We start from the raw sequence: 18,472 nt of genomic DNA, 5'->3' as shown, positions 1-18,472 counted from the left end.
TTTACTGGCGAGTATTTGACGTATTTCTGAGTGATAACTCATACTAGAACAGACTGATGTTAAATTGAGGAGCTCCTACACGCAATGCATGAACTTTGGCAGGTCTAGTAATATAATATAATCAGAGAAAATGTCACTGAATATCATTAAAACAATCATTTCTAACCCTGCTAAAGGCAGTAGGCCTGCAAAGGCATGCTCTAACATGATATCGCTCTAAGCAAACGTATGAATTCATACATTCTGTGCCATTTCTTATAAAAACCTTCAAACCATTGAAACAGTAAACACTAGTGATGTGCCCGAATTGTATTTCTTTCAAAATCTGCATTCCAAGCTTGGTTCAGTCTCGAAACTAAATCCCCATCAGATATATAAGCATGCAAGCCTTAGCATTTAACAATAAAAAGAAAGCAAAGAAAAGCGCAGTAACAGAATTGCATGAACAATTCAAACTATTCATTTGCCTAGAAAAAGGTGGTGATGAAAACTATATTAAAAACAATAAACAGGTTTGTGTTGCAGATTATGCTAAATTTGCATATTACCTGCTAAGATTAAGTAAATTCCTTCTTAAATGAAGCAGCTGAGAGTAAAGGCTTTTTTCCAAACAAGACTATGGTGGCATATAGTTAGTCCTGGCATACAAACTCGCAGCCTTAATCCAGGGTTATGATTGACACATGACTACATGTGTACATGCACACACAACAGTGTTGTACTACGTGAGCAGTACTGTTGACATTTCACTTCACATCTGGAAGAGCTCTGTAAAACTCTGAAACAGGTTTCACTGCCCACCTGTAACATGTTTAATGATTTCATTCTCTGACCGTACATTCAAAAGTATTGATTACTATAGAAGATCTAGAAGAAAAACAGACATTCTGGTAGGTTTATACGCTACTTAAATCAAAAAGGTTTATTCTTGCTTTTTCATTCACACCACAATATGGAAATTGGTTAGTTTCAATACTCGAGGATAAAATATAAGTATTTTACACAGACTCAGGTTTCATTGCACTATACGGCCTCAGCTATTTGCAGTATGTGCATGGCACATGTACACTATACAGCCAAAAATATGTGGACGCCAGACCATGACCACTTCCCCAAACTTTTCCCACAAAGTTGGATGGACATGGCTGTCTATAGAATGTCTTCGTCTTAGGATCTCCCTTCACGGGAACTAAAAGGCCCGAAGCTGTTCCAGCATATCAAAGCAAGGTCCATGAAGTTGGTTTGAAAGTGCTTGAGTGGCCAGCACAGATCCCTGACCTCAACCCCACTGAACACCTTTGAGATGAACAGGAATGCTGACTACACGCCACCCCTCCTTGCCCCACCCCTCACAAACACTCATAAAAAGCGTTCACGTCCTCGTAATTACAACTGGTAAACTAGGAATTTTCTGAGAGCTCCGACTTGTACCACCTCTGCAGGACCTCCGCAGCGTCATTTGGAAACACTCAAATTGGCGCCGGCTTCAGCAGTAAAATGTAGTTACGTAGTTATCGCGTGATATCTCTGTGTAATAATTAGTATCATTGACTATTATTAATGTCCTAATAATGCAAGATTAATCTAAAAATAAAAGGCATACAGTACAGTTTAATGTAAATTTGCAGTCAAAATCATCATCACACACGGAGTCCGAGGACGGCCCCGAGTAGAACTTCTGGGTTGTCCTCTAGTAATTACGGTAATTCTGACATGGCGTGTACGCAGCCCACGCTATTGCCAGGCCTTTGGAATGGGATTTTCAACAAGAATGCTCAGGTGTCTACATACTTTTGGCAATATGCAGAGTGTATTTATTATTTGTTTGTTTATGCATAGTTAAAAGTGAAAAGAATGGACAAACCCAGCTTTAAACTAAAGCCACCTCTTTCCCTAATGATCTTAACCCCACTTTATATATTAATGACTATTTTTACATTATGATGAAACCTTTAGGATCATAAAAGCTGGAGAGCAGTAAAGTCACCTACTAGCGAGGGATTCCTGTTGAGTAACGGAAGTGAGGAAGACCCTAAAAACCTGTGCTAAATATGATAATCAATGGCCAACCTTCAAAATCTGCGCCAATGTCTTTTCTATTCAACCCGACATTCTATTCAGTGGTCTATTTGCGGTGCTGTGAAGAATCAAAGTAATAACAGAGATACACTTGTCTTTCTTTAGTCCACCCACGAACACACCTTCGCATTCAATATTTCAGACATTCAAAGACATCTATGTTATGAGCTCAGAGTGTGCCAGGCATTGACCGCACTAGAACAGCCATGTCGTTTGTAGTGCACCCGTGTAACGAAGAGCAGAGGCACGCTTTAGGGCATGTTGCTGGAAATGTCACAGACTGCAGCGGCTGCTGGCGCATGTTGTGCAGTGCCACAGGATGTCTGTGAGTAATGAGTGTCCTGCTGTTCGCCGTCTCATCATCAGTGGACATTAGAGATGTAGTGTCAGCAGTTGCATGAATCGAGGAATGAAATTCAGGCTACAGACTCCAGACTTTTCAAATTCAAATCCAGTTAAGAACAGCAATAGCAATGGTGCTCTTTCAAATGTATTAGTGTGGACATGGTTCAAGATAGTCATTCAAATTTCCCTGGCATTTAGTGTGTGATCACTAGAAATGTCTGTTTAGGGTGCTTTCACATATTCAGTGAGCCCTGAAGCCCTGGTTTTTCACCCACAGTGTGCTTCTTTTTGGCAGTTGAGAACACAGCGACCACACTCGGGTGTGGACCAAAACAACTGGTCCGAGTGGGTCTGAGAGAGGTTTCTTAACTTCTCCATTGATGGCTTTAGGGACGAATGGGCTGCTCGAATGCACCGTCAGCCCTACACACCCCTCAGCGCATTTAATTATTTATTATTTGTTGTGGGTGTTTTTAGTTTGTTGCTATGGTAGAAACTGAAATAGTTTCAGTCATACATGTAATATGGAGGGGGGGCACGGTAGCTTAGTGGTTAGCACGTTTGCCTCGCACCTCCAGGGATATGTGGTTTGATTCCTCCCTCTGCCCTGTGTGCACGGAGCTTGCAGGTTTTCCCGGGAGTTCAGGGGTTTCCTCCAAGTACTGCGGTTTCCTCCCCTAGTCCAAAGACATGCGTTGTAGGCTGACTGGCATCTCTAAATTGTCTGTAGTGTGTGAATGGGTATGCGAGTGTGTGTGCGATTGTGCCCTGAGATGGGTTGGAACCCTGTCCAGGGTGCCCCCGCCTTGTGCCCCGTGTCCCCAAGGCTCCCCGCGACCCTATGTATTATAAGCGGTATGGAAAATGGATGGAATATGGAAATGATATAAACAATATATCATTTCCAATCATCTCTATATACATCGACAGAAAGCCATTGGATCGTTATTATTAGCACAGGTGCCTACCTCTACATTTTGCTGATTTTTGACCCCTTGCCATGGCAACGTGGTAAGGACCTGTATAGTGTATGTTTCTGTATTTCAGTTAAAGCAGTGGTCAGACCAAATGCAATATAATTCTCGAGGAAAGTGAAGGTGAAAGTGCATATGGCTCTGGTCATAGGTGGTAGACTTTATCTAGGTTTATTTTGACCTGTGAATATGCTCTCCATCATATGAGACAAAAAATGTTGGTGATCTATTTAAACCCTTTCTAACAACCGCGTAAGTCTATGTCTGTAAAATCAAACTTCATCTGCGGCAACAACCATTTTTCAGTCTTGCTGAAGTGACTAAAAATGTCCTTTCATGCGTTTTGTTCCTTTTTGTGCTTTTGTTTTCCTGTTCAACTGGCTTCAGCAGTTCCTGTTTTGACTGACCAAAATCACAATTCGTTATGTAACAGTCATGCAGGTGTGAAACGTCTGCCACTGATCTAGCTGGCGCACTCTGACGCACTGACACCCTCGCTGTAGAAACACCAACACACAACTTGATATAAATGTACAACTCTTTAAAAAAAATAATTCTAATTTCATTTCGATTCATTACGTTTCGTTTGATTTTTGTGTAACTGCTCAAAAAAATTTTTTTTTAATCTTCTAAATATGCAAAATGTTTTATGTTGTATTTGAATTTATGCTGCATGCTTTTACACTACACTGAAAAGCACCCAAACAAACCAGAAGAAGGGGGGAGAAAAATCTCTGTGCAAATTTGTGTAGAGAAATAAGACGCATTGTCGATCCATTGTACAGATTACTTACAAATGTCAGCCTTGACAACTATGAACAAATGGCCACATGAAGACACACACACACACACACACACACACACACACACACACACACACACACACACAGGACAAAAGTCTGTTTTTTCTTTGCCCTATATCTGAGCTCAATGTGAACACGGCTATTGAAAACCTCATTAACTGTGTACCCCCCCCCTTTACATTCGGCCAAGTGCCTTTGGATTTGCTCCTTATTACTGCTCACTTTATCTCCAATTATGTTCTCTACTTAATATAAAGTACCCTTGGTCAGATAATTGACACATTCACTTATCTCCACTAATACTGAGTCAATTAGCTTGCTGGCCTTTTAACTGCCCTTATCCTCTGTAATGTAGGCCTAATAAGCTCCACTCGACTCGAGGCCACGATTTACCCCGGAACTCTGCAAATACGCACCTCTCCACAGAAAGAAGCATTGGTACACATATCTGAAATCACCTTTTATTCTTTTATTCCCCTTAGCGACCTTCACGTCTGTTTTAAAAAAAGAAAATCTTGACTGTCCACATTGCGACAAAACAGCTTAGTATCATTTTGAGGACGTGGACACTACTGTCCAAATGCAGTACAGATATAGCGAACTAGTTTAGTTTATAGCTAACTATTTGATTCATATTTAACTATTTTGCATTCTTTTTCTAAAAAAAAAAACAAAAAAACAACAACCCAAAAAACAAAAAAAAACTTAACCAGTAGATTCTGCATCAAACTGCCAATATGCCTTTTATAAATCTGATCAATAAAATACGACGGGCTGCACTTGTTATAGGAAAAGAATCGACGACAGAGTGGTGTGATGTGATACTAACATGAATTTGACTGTTTTCCAATAATATCATGTCGAGAAGTGTTTTATTCCTCTTATGCTACAACAATTTCCTAGTGACTACATTTTTTAAAATTTATTAAAGAACGACACGATTCATTTATAGATAAAGTTTACTGTTGTGGAACATTATAACAATCCTGCTTCCACTTATGTTATAACAGCTATAAAACAGTCGCTCCTTCGCCAGCTTCTCTCATTTTTTCTCTCTTCAGGTGAATAAGATGAAATTGGATAAAATGGAGTTTGTTATGTTATCAAGAAACTGCAGATTTCGGCATAGAGAAGGACATCTGTCCGCTCTCAACAAAAGCACGTCCGCTCTCGCGTCAACACAACCCGCACACGTCATGGTTCTCTCGTGAACGCGCGTCGGACAGAGATCTATGCGGAAGTGAAGATATTTTGTGATTCGAGACTTAATTTTTTTTTTTTTGCGCACACAAAGCATTCGTATCGCTTCATAATATTGGGATTAAAGAACTGGAGTCGCATAGATTGCTTTTACGATGGCTTTATTAACTTTTTGGAGCTTGAAAGTTTTGGTTACTCAGGCTGTAAATGAAGGGACAGAAATCTCCCAGGTTTCATTAAAAAGTTCCTCATTTGTGTTCCGAAATTGTACGAAAGTCTTACGGGTTCGGAACAACACGAGGGTGGGTAAATGGTGACAGAATTTTCGTTTGTGGGTGAACTATCCCTTTAAAGTACGGACTTAACGGCCGAGTCTGAACGCGGCTTTAGACTTTAATATTGTGGTACTCGCATCAAAATTCAAGATGTTATATATCCTTACAAGAGCTCCTGAAACACCAGCCACAAAACAGCTCCAAATCTATGCTCAGCATATATTCATGATGTTCACGTGTTATAAGAAAGTTTTTGTTTGTAATTAATCTTTTCAATTGTTGGAGTTGAAATTTATTTGTTTATTTATTTAATTTTTTACCGGTAAAGGGATTGAAACTGAAAAAACCTCCTCTCATGCTGAGCCAGGAAAACAAGGTATGTAAATGTCTATATGAGTATATAACGTATACACTGATAGCTTAGTTGTGCATCCTGCTGGCTAGAGACACCAAATTAGCCTAGTTTCATTTTATAAAGCCAAAAGTTTTAACATTTTATTGGTCTGGTAGTCCTGCAAACAGTGATGACACCCGAGGCAAGTTTTATGATAAATCCAACTTTTTGTACAATTTTCACATTTTTAAACAATTAGTCAACAATGTTCAAGAATCCATTTATTTTTTTAATTTTTAAACAATTAGTCCTCACAATAGTAGCAGAGCTATTACTTTAGAACTATTTATTTCTTTGAAATCAAGTAGTTTTGATGTAATTTCAGTTTCGTTATCTTTGCAGTAGCTGATAACATCTCCTGCAAGTAATTTTGCTTGCTGTATCTGTGATCACAGTTTTGCGTTGAAGCATACTTGCTTCAGTTTTTACTGATACAGTTCTCACTTTGTTAAGGGTTCCTGGAAGGGTTCCTGTTTACTCAAAATATGGCTTGAGTGTTCCAGTTACATGATGGCCCAGGAAGTGCCTTTACGCTATGCTGTGATCTGCTAAAGAGGCTCCTTTGGGCTTTGTGGTTTACATTTCTGCAAATGGAAAGACGTATTTTTATATATTTAAAAAGGAAAAAACCACCTCTGAAACAACGCTGTTATCAGATAAATTATTGAACATTTACCACAGAAATTGCAAGTATTACATAATTTATTTTTCACTTCTCTGGTAGGGTTTCACACTGTTACTACAATCCAATTTACAGAATTTGACTTAGGGTAAATAACCGTTTATATATGTACAGTGCGAACAGGTTTGTTAGCTGGACTGTTAATCATCCGGGGCTGAGCCCAGACTCTTCTCCATCAAAAAAGCATTTAAAAAAACATACTTCTAAGTAAACTGTTTCCATGCATTTTTTTCTTGCATGTGAGGACTAATCGTTTAAAAACATGAAAATTGTACACAAAGTTGGATTTATCATAAAACTTGCCTCGGGTGTCATCACTGTTTGCAGGACTACCAGACCGATAAAATATAAAACTGTTTGGCTTTATAAAATGAAACTAGGCTAGTTTGGTGTCTCTAGTCAAGGGGACGCACAACGAAGCTATCAGTGTATACGTCAGCTGTCCTTATGATCTGATCATATCATGTTCAAGTAACTTGGAATTCATATAGATATTTAATTTACACACCTTGTTTTCCTGGCTCAGCAGGAGAGGATGTTTTTCAGTTTCAATCCTTTTACCGGTAAAAAAAATTATACCCTGGGCTTGGAACACGCAAGGTATATACACATAAAGTATAACCAGACTAATGGTAGTGGCAACTTTAAGACTTTTATATTCACTTCCTGTAACCAGGACTAATGTTTAATTCCCACGCTGCAAAAGACAGTGGCAGAATTTTTTCATTCATACATCTTTAGTAACCGCTTTATCCTGGTAAACCGCTCTGTCCCAAGAACACCTGGCATGAAGCGGAAGTACACCCTGGATGGGATGCAAGGCCATTGCAGGGCTTCATGCACGCACATTCATACACTCATTCACACCTCCAGAGCAATTTAGCTTAGCCAATCCACCGACCTGCATGTTTTTGGGAGGTGAGTGAAAACCAGAGAAACTCCGCACAGACAATAACCCCACGCCACGATCTAACCGGGGAACCTGGATCTGTGAAGCAGCAAGGCTGTAGGCTGCGTGTGGCAGAATTAGCACACACGCCTGTGCAAAAAAAAAAAGCACCAAGCCCAAAATGGCAAAATATTAAGCTTTTAATGGTCTTAACAAATCATTGGTCAGAAAATGAGCAAGAATTAAAGAAATGCACTCGAGACCTCCTGTGTCACCACTTGCTCATTTACTTTTGCTACAATGAAGTGTTTACGGGGAAAAGCTAGAAACAGGGAAATTCACTTATACAGTCTACTTGTACCAAAGGTAAAATCATGATAATGATTAAAATATTTAATGTAAAATTTAAACAAACACAAGTTTGGGTGTACAAAATTAAAATAAAGTTTAAAATAAAAATAAAATAAAAATAAATAAAAAGCTGTCTGCAAGTTTCCCCACACGGTTTAAACATGTAAAGAAATCAAAGGGAAAAGCTACCCCGTACTAAGTCACTTTATGTTTTTTTTTCTTGATGTTTTTCTTTATGTATTCTCGATAATGTAAGTGCATTAAAGCGCACCTATTATGGGTTTGAAACGTGCCTAATTTTGTTGGTCGCAGACAATAGGTTTACGTGCATCCGAGGTCAACAAACACTTTAATGTGCTCATAATTTAAATTGCAGCATTAATTTTCCCCTCAGTGTCACAAACAACTCGTTAAATGATCCGTTCTAAAGGATTCATTCTAAACTCCTCCTTTCAGAGAGCATACTCTGCTCTGATTGGTCAGACGTCACAGTCTGTTGTGATTGGTCTACCGCTGTCAGCGTGTTTCAAAAAGGAAACGCCCACTACCATAACAAGTTTCATCCCGATGAAGACCAGAGGCGGGGCTTTTTCTTACAAACCTACATAGGTTAGTACAGTCTGGAATCACTAACGACTCGTTTCAGCTGTTCAGAATCAGTTCCTTCTTTTGGGAGTCAATAACTCAGTTTGTCGTGTGCTTTGATTTTTGAAACTTTGCAGACGTTTTTACATTCACAAACAGCTCTCTAACACACCACATGAAAGGTAATATTTGAAAAACCATAATAGGTGCACTTTAAGAGCGTAATATTTTGCCATTTTAGGCATGGCCCTTTTTTTTTTTTTGCCCAGCAGTGTAATGAAAACATTTTATTTTCTATTCCATAAAAAAATTCTTGGCCATTTAAAAGATTTTTATTTTCATTTTTGCCAGGTTTCATTCATACAGTAGTAGTAGTGCATAATTGTAGGTGAAATACTTTAAAAATGTAAATTTTTCCACATTTGGCACATTTATGAATTTACCAAAAATAACTCAAAGCTAGATTTGTATTCAAGCGTTGAGCTCATATTTATATCAACAGGAAGCAAACTATGCAACATAAGAGCACTGATGTGAAGCTCAGAGTGAGTCTAGCGTGGAGAAAATCCGACCGTCACGTCAGTACAGATGAACTACATACAAACTGACCGTGTAGGATAATGTCCAGTCAGTGCTGAGCATTGACTTACTGCATTCCAAAATCATTCTTTACATGCTCTCGTAAATAATTCTGTGAACAAGTTTCCATTATAATGATTTTGACAATGTCAACAGCAACATTTCAGCAAAAGAACTGAATGTTAAACACTCCTGGAATGTATTGTAACGTCAGGCAGAACAGAAGGCGACTTTATCGTCATCTCTATCCTCTACTGCTACTGTGTCTATATTATGTGACACCACAGACTAATCTCCATCTAGCTCTGAAAAATACAAAGGAATGGCGAGGTATATGGAATAAAATCTTGGGCTTCTCAGTGCGATTTAACTTTCTGTGTCTCAGGATTACTCACACTAAAATTATTTTTAAAATTCAAAAAGCTGTCAAAAGGAGTGCAGGGGACTGCGAGTACACCAAAAAAAAGAAAAAAAAGAAAAAAGAGTTTCTCTACACTTACTCTCTCATATAAGCAGCTTGGTCAAAGGGCAACGGCTCGAAAAGTAGTTCTCACACTAATTCAAATTCTGTGGTGTCACAGATTTATATTTACACGCTAGTTCTTCTACATAATCATTTCTATAGTAACAACATACACAGGGACTTGCAGGGTGGAGGCTCCACATGAACAGGTTTTTTAAATTGTTGATATGGTGACATTTACGAGAAGACGTTTATTTTTTAGAAGGATTCTCCTGGTCAGAGGTAAAGCTGTAACTTTAAGTCTCCTGACAAGACAAAGTCTTCAGGACAGAGGACTGTGCTTTGTGTTTTATCAGTACTATGACAAGCTGCATTTTTTTTTTTTTTGCATTAACGTCAAGACGGAGAAGAAATAGATTCTGGTGAGGAAATGACTGTTTATCACCGCTATTACACAAGTGATAACAGAAACTAAATATGTAACTATAAACGGTTAAAAAGCATGACGCACCATTCTTTAATAAATAAATAGCTAATACTGGCAAATCCTGTGGTATATTTGTTATGGGAAAAATTCAGAGCAACTCAATTTCGCATCAGGCTGCATCACGCCACACTGTCATTGATTATTTCCTTATAACAGCATGCCCTGTCATGGTTTATTCCTCACATTATTGTTGGAGAAATGCTTTTTTTTGTTGTTAATATGTACAACATGAATGAGTTCTCCACGTTCAAACAACAAAAACTAGTTTTTGTTTACATATAAAAAGCCCAAGGGTTTTAAGGTCTTTTTAAGGGTAATTTTGTATATCATATTCTTAGTTATGTACTATTACAAACGTATACAGATTACAACTTATTGTTGTTATTATTATTAGTTAAGCCTCAGGAAATGACCAAGAAATCTCATCTCCATGGATAACTGTGACCTACATTTATAATAGTAACACACAGACACACAGACACACACACACACACACACACACACACACAGAGAGAGAGAGAGAGCGAGAGCAAGAGTGAAAGACAGACACACACACACACACAGTGTGAGAGAGAGACACACACAGAGAGAGAGAGTGAAAGACAGAGAGAGAGAGAGAGAGAGAGAGAGAGAGACACACACACACAGACACACACAGTGAGAGAGAGCGAGAGAGAGAGACACACACATACAGAGAGAGAGAGAGAGACATACACACACATACAGAGAGAGAGAGAGAGACATACACACACATACAGAGAGAGAGAGAGACATACACACACATACAGAGAGAGAGAGAGCGAGAGAGACAGAGACACATACAGAGAGAGAGAGACACACATACAGAGAGAGAGAGAGAGACATACACACACATACAGAGAGAGAGAGAGACATACACACACATACAGAGAGAGAGAGAGACATACACACACATACAGAGAGAGAGAGAGACATACACACACATACAGAGAGAGAGAGAGCGAGAGCGACAGAGACACATACAGAGAGAGAGAGACACACATACAGAGAGAGAGATACACTCATACAGAGAGAAAGAGATAGAGAGAAAAAAATCCATCCATTTTCTCTACCGCTTAACCTAGACAGGGTCGGAGGAGGCATGAAGCCTATCCCAGTGGACTTTGGGCACGAGGCAGAGGGACACCCTGGATTGGGTACCAATCCATCACAAGACACAAGTCACACACCCATTCACACACTATGGACAATTCAGAGAAGCCAATCAGCCTACAACATGTGTGTTTGGACTGGGGGAGGAAACCAGAGTACCTGGAGGAAACCCCTGAAGCACAGGGAGAACATGTAAACTCCACGCACACAGGGGGAGGAGGAAATCAAACCACCAAACCTGGAACCACAAAGACAAACGTGCTAACCACCAAGCCACCGTGTCCCCGTGACAGAGAATAATAAAATCAAAATACAAAGAAATATAAACCACTTAAATACATCATTTTCATTCCACTTACAAGAACTACATGGTATTTGACTTTTCCTTCTATTCTTCATCTCCTCATTTGGTCCAGGTGCATTTATTACTTCATCAGGAGGTTTAACGCAAGAAAAACCACACTGGATATACATGCGCTACACTGCTGGTCAAGACGGATGAGCTGCACACGTCACTAAGCCCACTCTATTTTAATAGAAAAATATAACAGTCTGCGATGGAATAAACTAAGGTCCATTTCTCCAGTGGAGCAGCTATTTGCTACCATGCTGGATTTGTCAAAGAAATGTCCCCTTCCCCCTTCTTCGCTCTCGGAGTGCACAATTGAGGAAGGCAAGGAAAAATAGGAGACAAGGAACCCTTTCATTCCTTTCAATCCATCTTGTAATGCTGTAAAACATACCAAAATAGAATGGCTTAATTAAAGCAATTTTCATCACAAAGATAAAGTTTGAGTCATGTTTCTAATCAGCAAGTGTTTTAGGGTCCAGAAAGTCTGCACTGTAACCATGGAAACGTGGCTACATCTGACAGAGTTGCTATCAGCCAATTAGTGAAAGAAAAGAGCGCTGCTATTGCGGAGACGAATCCCCAATAAAAGTCTTAAATAAATGACCAAAGTCTAAGCCGTTAGCTAAATCGTTTCATCTTTTGGACAGGACTGACGGGATGTGATGTTCACTGTTTGCTAAGATGCTGCAAGGTGGAAGGAGAACACAGTTGACAGATTCTTCTCTGCGTTTTCTCTGTAATTGCCAGAATCCTCTTCTAAACTGTATTTTTCATTAGAAACAACAAAACATCGGCAACAACAACAACAAAAATACTATGCGTAGGTGTGAATTCATGAAGAGGACGATCTGTCAAAAGGGCTTTGAATGTTTTTTTTTTTTTTTTAAAGCTAGACGAAAGCTTCATCAACTGTAAATCTTAAAGCAAATGTAAGCCTGAAAAGTTCAGCATCTGCTTTCAACTACGCTGAGTGCAGGTAAATTATTAGTTTGAAGACTGCACTGTAGACTATGTTCATGCCGCATGCAGAGAAAATTATCAAGGGGAAAAAAACACATTACCAGAAGAGAGCAATAGGATTCTCTATAACCAGAACGACAGAAGCACAATAAAACCTAGCTCTGAGCTCGTGAAGGTCCAGTTGCTTAAAAATCCTCGCTCACAAAGGTCCAGATCAGCACCTAACGTAACTGAAAGGTGAGAACATTCACCTTTTAATGCTTATCGGTTAGTGATTGGTTTATGGCCATAAAGGAGACATTTTGAAATGTCTATATATGTTTTGTAGTGGTGCTCCACGTTACCACATCTGACTAGCATATCGGTGTTGAATTTGAAGCAGAGAATAACTCATACTTGTCTGTCCAATCTGCTTTCATTGTTGACTTGTTGATTTATTTATTTATTTTAAAGAAGCCATGTCAAGAGTGAAAAAAAAGAAAATTGAAAAATCTAATGTCTGATTTAATGCCTCTAGCCCTATAGCTAGTCTCTGGTCTGAGGAGCTGCCTCCCGCTAAATAACTTACAGAAACACATGTAATAGTGTGGGTTTAGTGGTTAGCACATTCGCCTTGCACCTCTGGGGGTTGGAGGCTCGAATCCCGCCTCCGCGGGTGCATGGCGTTTGCATGTTCTCCCGGTGCTTCGGGAGCTTCCTCTCCCAGCACAACAACAGGCCGATTGGTATTTCCAATTAGAGATGCGCCGATGTATTAGCCGATAAAGGCAATTTTTCACGCTATGGGTCATTGGCCGATATTTTAAAAACACCCGATGATGATAATAATCGGTTATCGGTAGTGGCTGAGAAATTTAGTATCAGTGCATCTCTATTTCCAAATTATCCGTAGTGTGTGAATGCGTGTGTGTGTGTGATTGTGCCCTGTGATGTGTTGGCACCCCATCCAGGGTGTCTCCTGCATTGTGCTCCATGTTCCCTGGGATAGGCTCCAGGATCCCCGCGACCCTGTGTAGGTTAAGTTTTATGGAAAATGGATGGATGTTATTGGATAAACTGTAACATTCTGTAGGGTCTGCTCGAGAAAACCGAGCTGGTTCAGGTTTACAAAACTAGAGTCACTGAACTATCATATTTTGCATACAATGATTGGTTCTGCTCCATTATTGTTTCCAGTACTTGGTACTCAGTCTACTGAAATACTTTGCTTATGCAACCTGAACAATAGATTAATGACCATTATGAACTGCATTGCAAAATGCTTTTCTAAGGACATCACGGGTTATCATCTGTACTTTCCTAACGCTAACTTGCAGTATATTCCAACAAAGTATTTGAGTAAGCAGCTGGTATGATGTTAGCATAGCAAAACCGATCATGTATTAGTTTAAAATCATTTCAAAAATTATTTTGATGCGATATTGCTACTTTGCTGTCACGTACTGTTACCAAATCTAAACGTCATACAACGTCTCCTAACATTACAGCAATTATATTTATTTTATAATCACTACCCCGAATGCAAGCCTCTGAAGCCTATTTATCATTTGATGTTTACAGTGATGATGATTACAGTCAGAGTTTATTCCAGCATTATTCCTTCCAATCTTTCAGTACGATATTATAAGAGCTTAATCTAGTGTAGATTTTCTCAGGCAGTCTGTGACAGAGAGCCGTAGATGAAGGCTATGTTGAATGTATTTACACTTTATATCTCAGCAGGGCACAAAATGATAAGCAATGATTATTCGAAAATAGATCAGTACACATTGTATTGAATAGATTCAGCAGTAGAATTCATAAATTGCACTTTTTTGTTCTCTGCATGTGGCTCAATGATCATTCAAGAAACACTTGTGAATTTAATATGCGTTGAAAATCTATGTAAATTCTCAGAAGTCAGGAAACACATCATCTAAGTAGACTTATTTGCCCTCTAGCAGCTTGAGTTAGGCGTGGATAAATCAGTAATCAGGGTGTCTGAGACAAGTGTATTTATTTGTATTCATACCTGAGCAGCAGACAAGTAAGTTCAACTTATTGATTTTCACAAAAGAAAAGCTTTCATTTCATGCATGTAGCTATGTTTAAACTCAATTCACTTCATGATGGTGCAGTGGATATCGATGTTGTATCTATAGCACAGTCTACTCATCCTTAAGCCTACCACTTGTTCTTTTTTTCGTGTGCATGGTTGATGATCCTTTCAGAATCAGGAACGCTGGTGTGAAAACACTGATGAAAACGAACAAAGTAAAGTTCAGTGCAAAAAGCCATCATATAACTCTCCTGCTGTAAGTAACAGTCACCTCACTATAAACTTGTTGAAAGAAAGAAAAAAGACGCTAGCCAGGCTCAAATGTACAATGCGAGGTATAACACATACTACAGATGAAAAGTTGGCCAGTAACTTGCTGACTTTTTGTCAAGGGTGCATAAACACTGAGCTGCATTAGAAGTGTTGTTGGAAGAGGATAAAACCCCTATATTACATAGTTTATATATGTTTTATATGTTTTATATATATATATATATATATATATATATATATATATATATATATATATATATATATATATATATATATATATATATATACACACACACATATACATACACACAGACATACATACATACACACACACACACACACACATATACATATATATATATATATATATATATATATATATATATATATATATATATATTTTTAGTGCATAACTTGTATATATATATAACTTATATATATAAGTTAGTATAAGTTAGTATGAAGTGCATTACCATATATATATATATATATATATATATATATATATATATATATATATATATATATATATATATATGTATGTATGTATGTGTGTGTGTATATATATATATATATATATATAACATATACATATATATACATATACATACATATACATATATATATATATATATATATATATATATATATATATATATATATATATATACACACACATACATACATATATATATATACACATATATATATATATATATATATATATATATATATATATATATATATATATATATATATATATATATATATATATATACACATACATACATACACACATACATATACACATATATATATATATATATATATATATATATATATATATATAAAAAGATCTTTAAACAAAATAAATTTACACTGATCATCCTGTTGAAATGTGTACACCCCCCTGGCCCTTAAATGTAGCGTGTTGCCTTCTTGAGCATCAGTGAATGTTTGCACCTCATGTAATAGTTGTGTACGAGTCCCTCAGTTGTCCTCAGTGTGAAAAGATGGCTCTCAAAATCATATAGCCGCTGTTGGAAAGTGGTCAAATATGCAGAATATGCTGGAAAAGCAAAGAATTTGAGGGCCTGGAGGATTTTTCTGAAGAACAGTGGGCAGTTTAACTGCTCAGGACAAACAAGGGACTCATGAAAAATTATCACAAAACATAAAAACAGTTGTGGATCCTCCAGGTAATGATACATAGTATTAATAATCAAGGGTATGTAAACTTTTGAACGGGGTAATGTTTATAAATTCAGCTATAATCTTGTCTTGAGGACTATATGTAAACATCTATTATGTGAAATAGCTTATTCAGGATAGTACTAAATAATAATAAAAAAAAAAGACATGGGATTTTTATGATCCCTCTAATTTTGTTAACAGCATTAAGATTTAGCAGATTCATACACACACACACACACACACACACACACACACACACACACACACACACATATACTTACACACACAGCATTAATATTAATATAACAGTCTATATTAATGCACTAGTTTTCCATACATTATTCTATTACATTAGCTGCCACATTTTCAGCCTAGTTACTGTACTGTAGGTTTCTGGGCAACCAAAAACTGGGCAAGCACAGTGGAGCTTTTACTTGGCCAGCGGACTAAACTAGGCAGCTGAAGAATGGAAAAACACTGCATGGTCTTTCTCTAGTCTCGACTGTATGGAATTAAATTTGTGCCAAAAGTACTGAATGCATCTTTTCAGGAAACTAACAAGAAAGTGTTTTACTCTCACTGGCTAGTGAGATTTGGATCGACAGCTCCCTGACCTGGAAGTAGAGACTTCTGTGGCATGAATATTGGAGAGCATTCTGGATGCAGTTCTCTGTATATTTATAGTGTTTGCACTTTGTATTGGAAATTACTTCCTTCCTTCCTTCCTAAGTTAGTATATCAGTTCGTAAATAATATTTGAGGTTTGGGTAGTCTCGTAGGACTATTTTTTCGAGGCGAGCTCTCAGAAGCGACACGGAGCATCATCGTCGTCGTCATCGTTTATCCAAGTCTCGAGAGTAAATCACTGTTAAGCCCACCCACACGAGATCCAGAATTGTGAACGTAAACTTGCAGAGTGTAAAGGAAAACATTGAACGCGTAAATTAAATCTCTGGCAGTGTATTCAAACCATGATTAGCGAAAAGGAAGCTCAGAAAAATGTTAACCAAGAATGCTGTTTATTTGAAGACCATGTTCAATTTTTGCCATTGAGTTCATTGTTTTCAGTTTCAGAGTGTTTTTCTTCTTTCTACTGTACACTGGGGGGGGGGAAAGCTTGTTGAATTGACTTAATTCAAACGCGTACATCAGTTGTATATGACTGAACTGAGTTACATTAACATCATTTGTTTTTGTACATCCAAAGTGATTTGATCATGTCTATACAATGGCCTAAATAAAATCAAACTCCTCACTCTCACTGGAGCTGAGGATCGAACCCGAGTTGCCTTGGTTCGTTACAACCCGTCAGTGCCAACATCCCCACAAGATTCCATAATGTAATTGCTTTATGGTAATACTATGTGAATTGATCATGCTCACTTTACATAATTCAGTCTTAATTAATTAGAAAGTTGTTTAATTTTAGCATAAGCAACGAAATCATGTTTTGAATAGAAACGCAATATCTTTTATGTAAACCGTAAGTAATAGTTTTTTCTTAAATCTAACCGACCACATATTCCATTTTTTCAGTGTATATTTTTTGTTTGTATCTTGAAAAGTTATGTTCAATACTTTTGGCACAAATTTAATTCCATACCACTGTAGCCTCAAATTCTCGTTCTTTTCTGACAGCCGTTGTGGTCTTCTGCTGTTGCAGCCCATGAGCCTCATAGTTCAACATGTTACACATTTTGAGATGCTGTTCTGCTCAGATGTAAAGAGCAGTCATTTGAGTTACCCTAGCCCTCCTGTCAGCATCTTATCAGCCTCTCACCTCTCTCATCAACAAGCCATTTCTGCCCACACAACTGCCACTCGCTCGATTTATTTATTTTACCTGTGTAAACTCTAGAGACTGTTGTGTCTGACTGAAAATACCAGCCATACCAGCAGTAAAAATCATCAGTTTCGGAAATACTCAAACCAGCCTGTCTGGCACCAAGAACCACGTCACAGTGTGATGTGGACATTAACTGAAGCTCTTGACCTGAATCAATACACACAAACTCTACTGACCTACGGCCTTTTAGAAGGAGCTGATTATGACAGAAACTAATGAAGTTTTGCTTCCGGAGTAAAATACTGCCACGTCACAGTAACACAGTAAGTAATGCTCGCAGATAATCATCTGCCCTGCATATCCCCTCGTGCACTTTAGATTGTGTGCTTATGGTGTAACAAAAAAAATGCTTAGCACACTTGTCCTATTTTGATCAATTTGGCACAATAGCCAAGATGGCTAGAATTTCTGAATACATTAAATAGAAACAAACAGATGAGCTCTACTGTGAGCCAGTTTCTTAAGAAGTTTCTGGAGTAACACAAATGGAACTATGGGAATTATGTTGTGAGTAAAAAATGCAAAATAAATAAAAACAATTTAGTATTTCAGCATCTTCAAAGTAGACACGC

The 18,472-nt window shown here is 37.9% G+C and overlaps 1 protein-coding gene across 14 annotated transcripts in view; it reads right to left on the bottom strand.

The window, feature by feature from the left end:
* lpp (LIM domain containing preferred translocation partner in lipoma) overlaps positions 1-18,472 on the bottom strand; it is a 239,637-nt gene that overhangs the window by 117,386 nt on the left and 103,779 nt on the right. The gene's annotated exons all lie outside the window — the stretch shown is intronic.

The sequence above is a fragment of the Ictalurus punctatus genome, chromosome 11 (genome assembly GCF_001660625.3).
Source record: "Ictalurus punctatus breed USDA103 chromosome 11, Coco_2.0, whole genome shotgun sequence".
NCBI classification, from domain to species: Eukaryota; Metazoa; Chordata; class Actinopteri; order Siluriformes; family Ictaluridae; genus Ictalurus; species Ictalurus punctatus.
The sequence above is the reverse complement of the archived record's forward strand: the minus strand, read 5'-3'. Positions and strand labels throughout refer to the sequence as shown.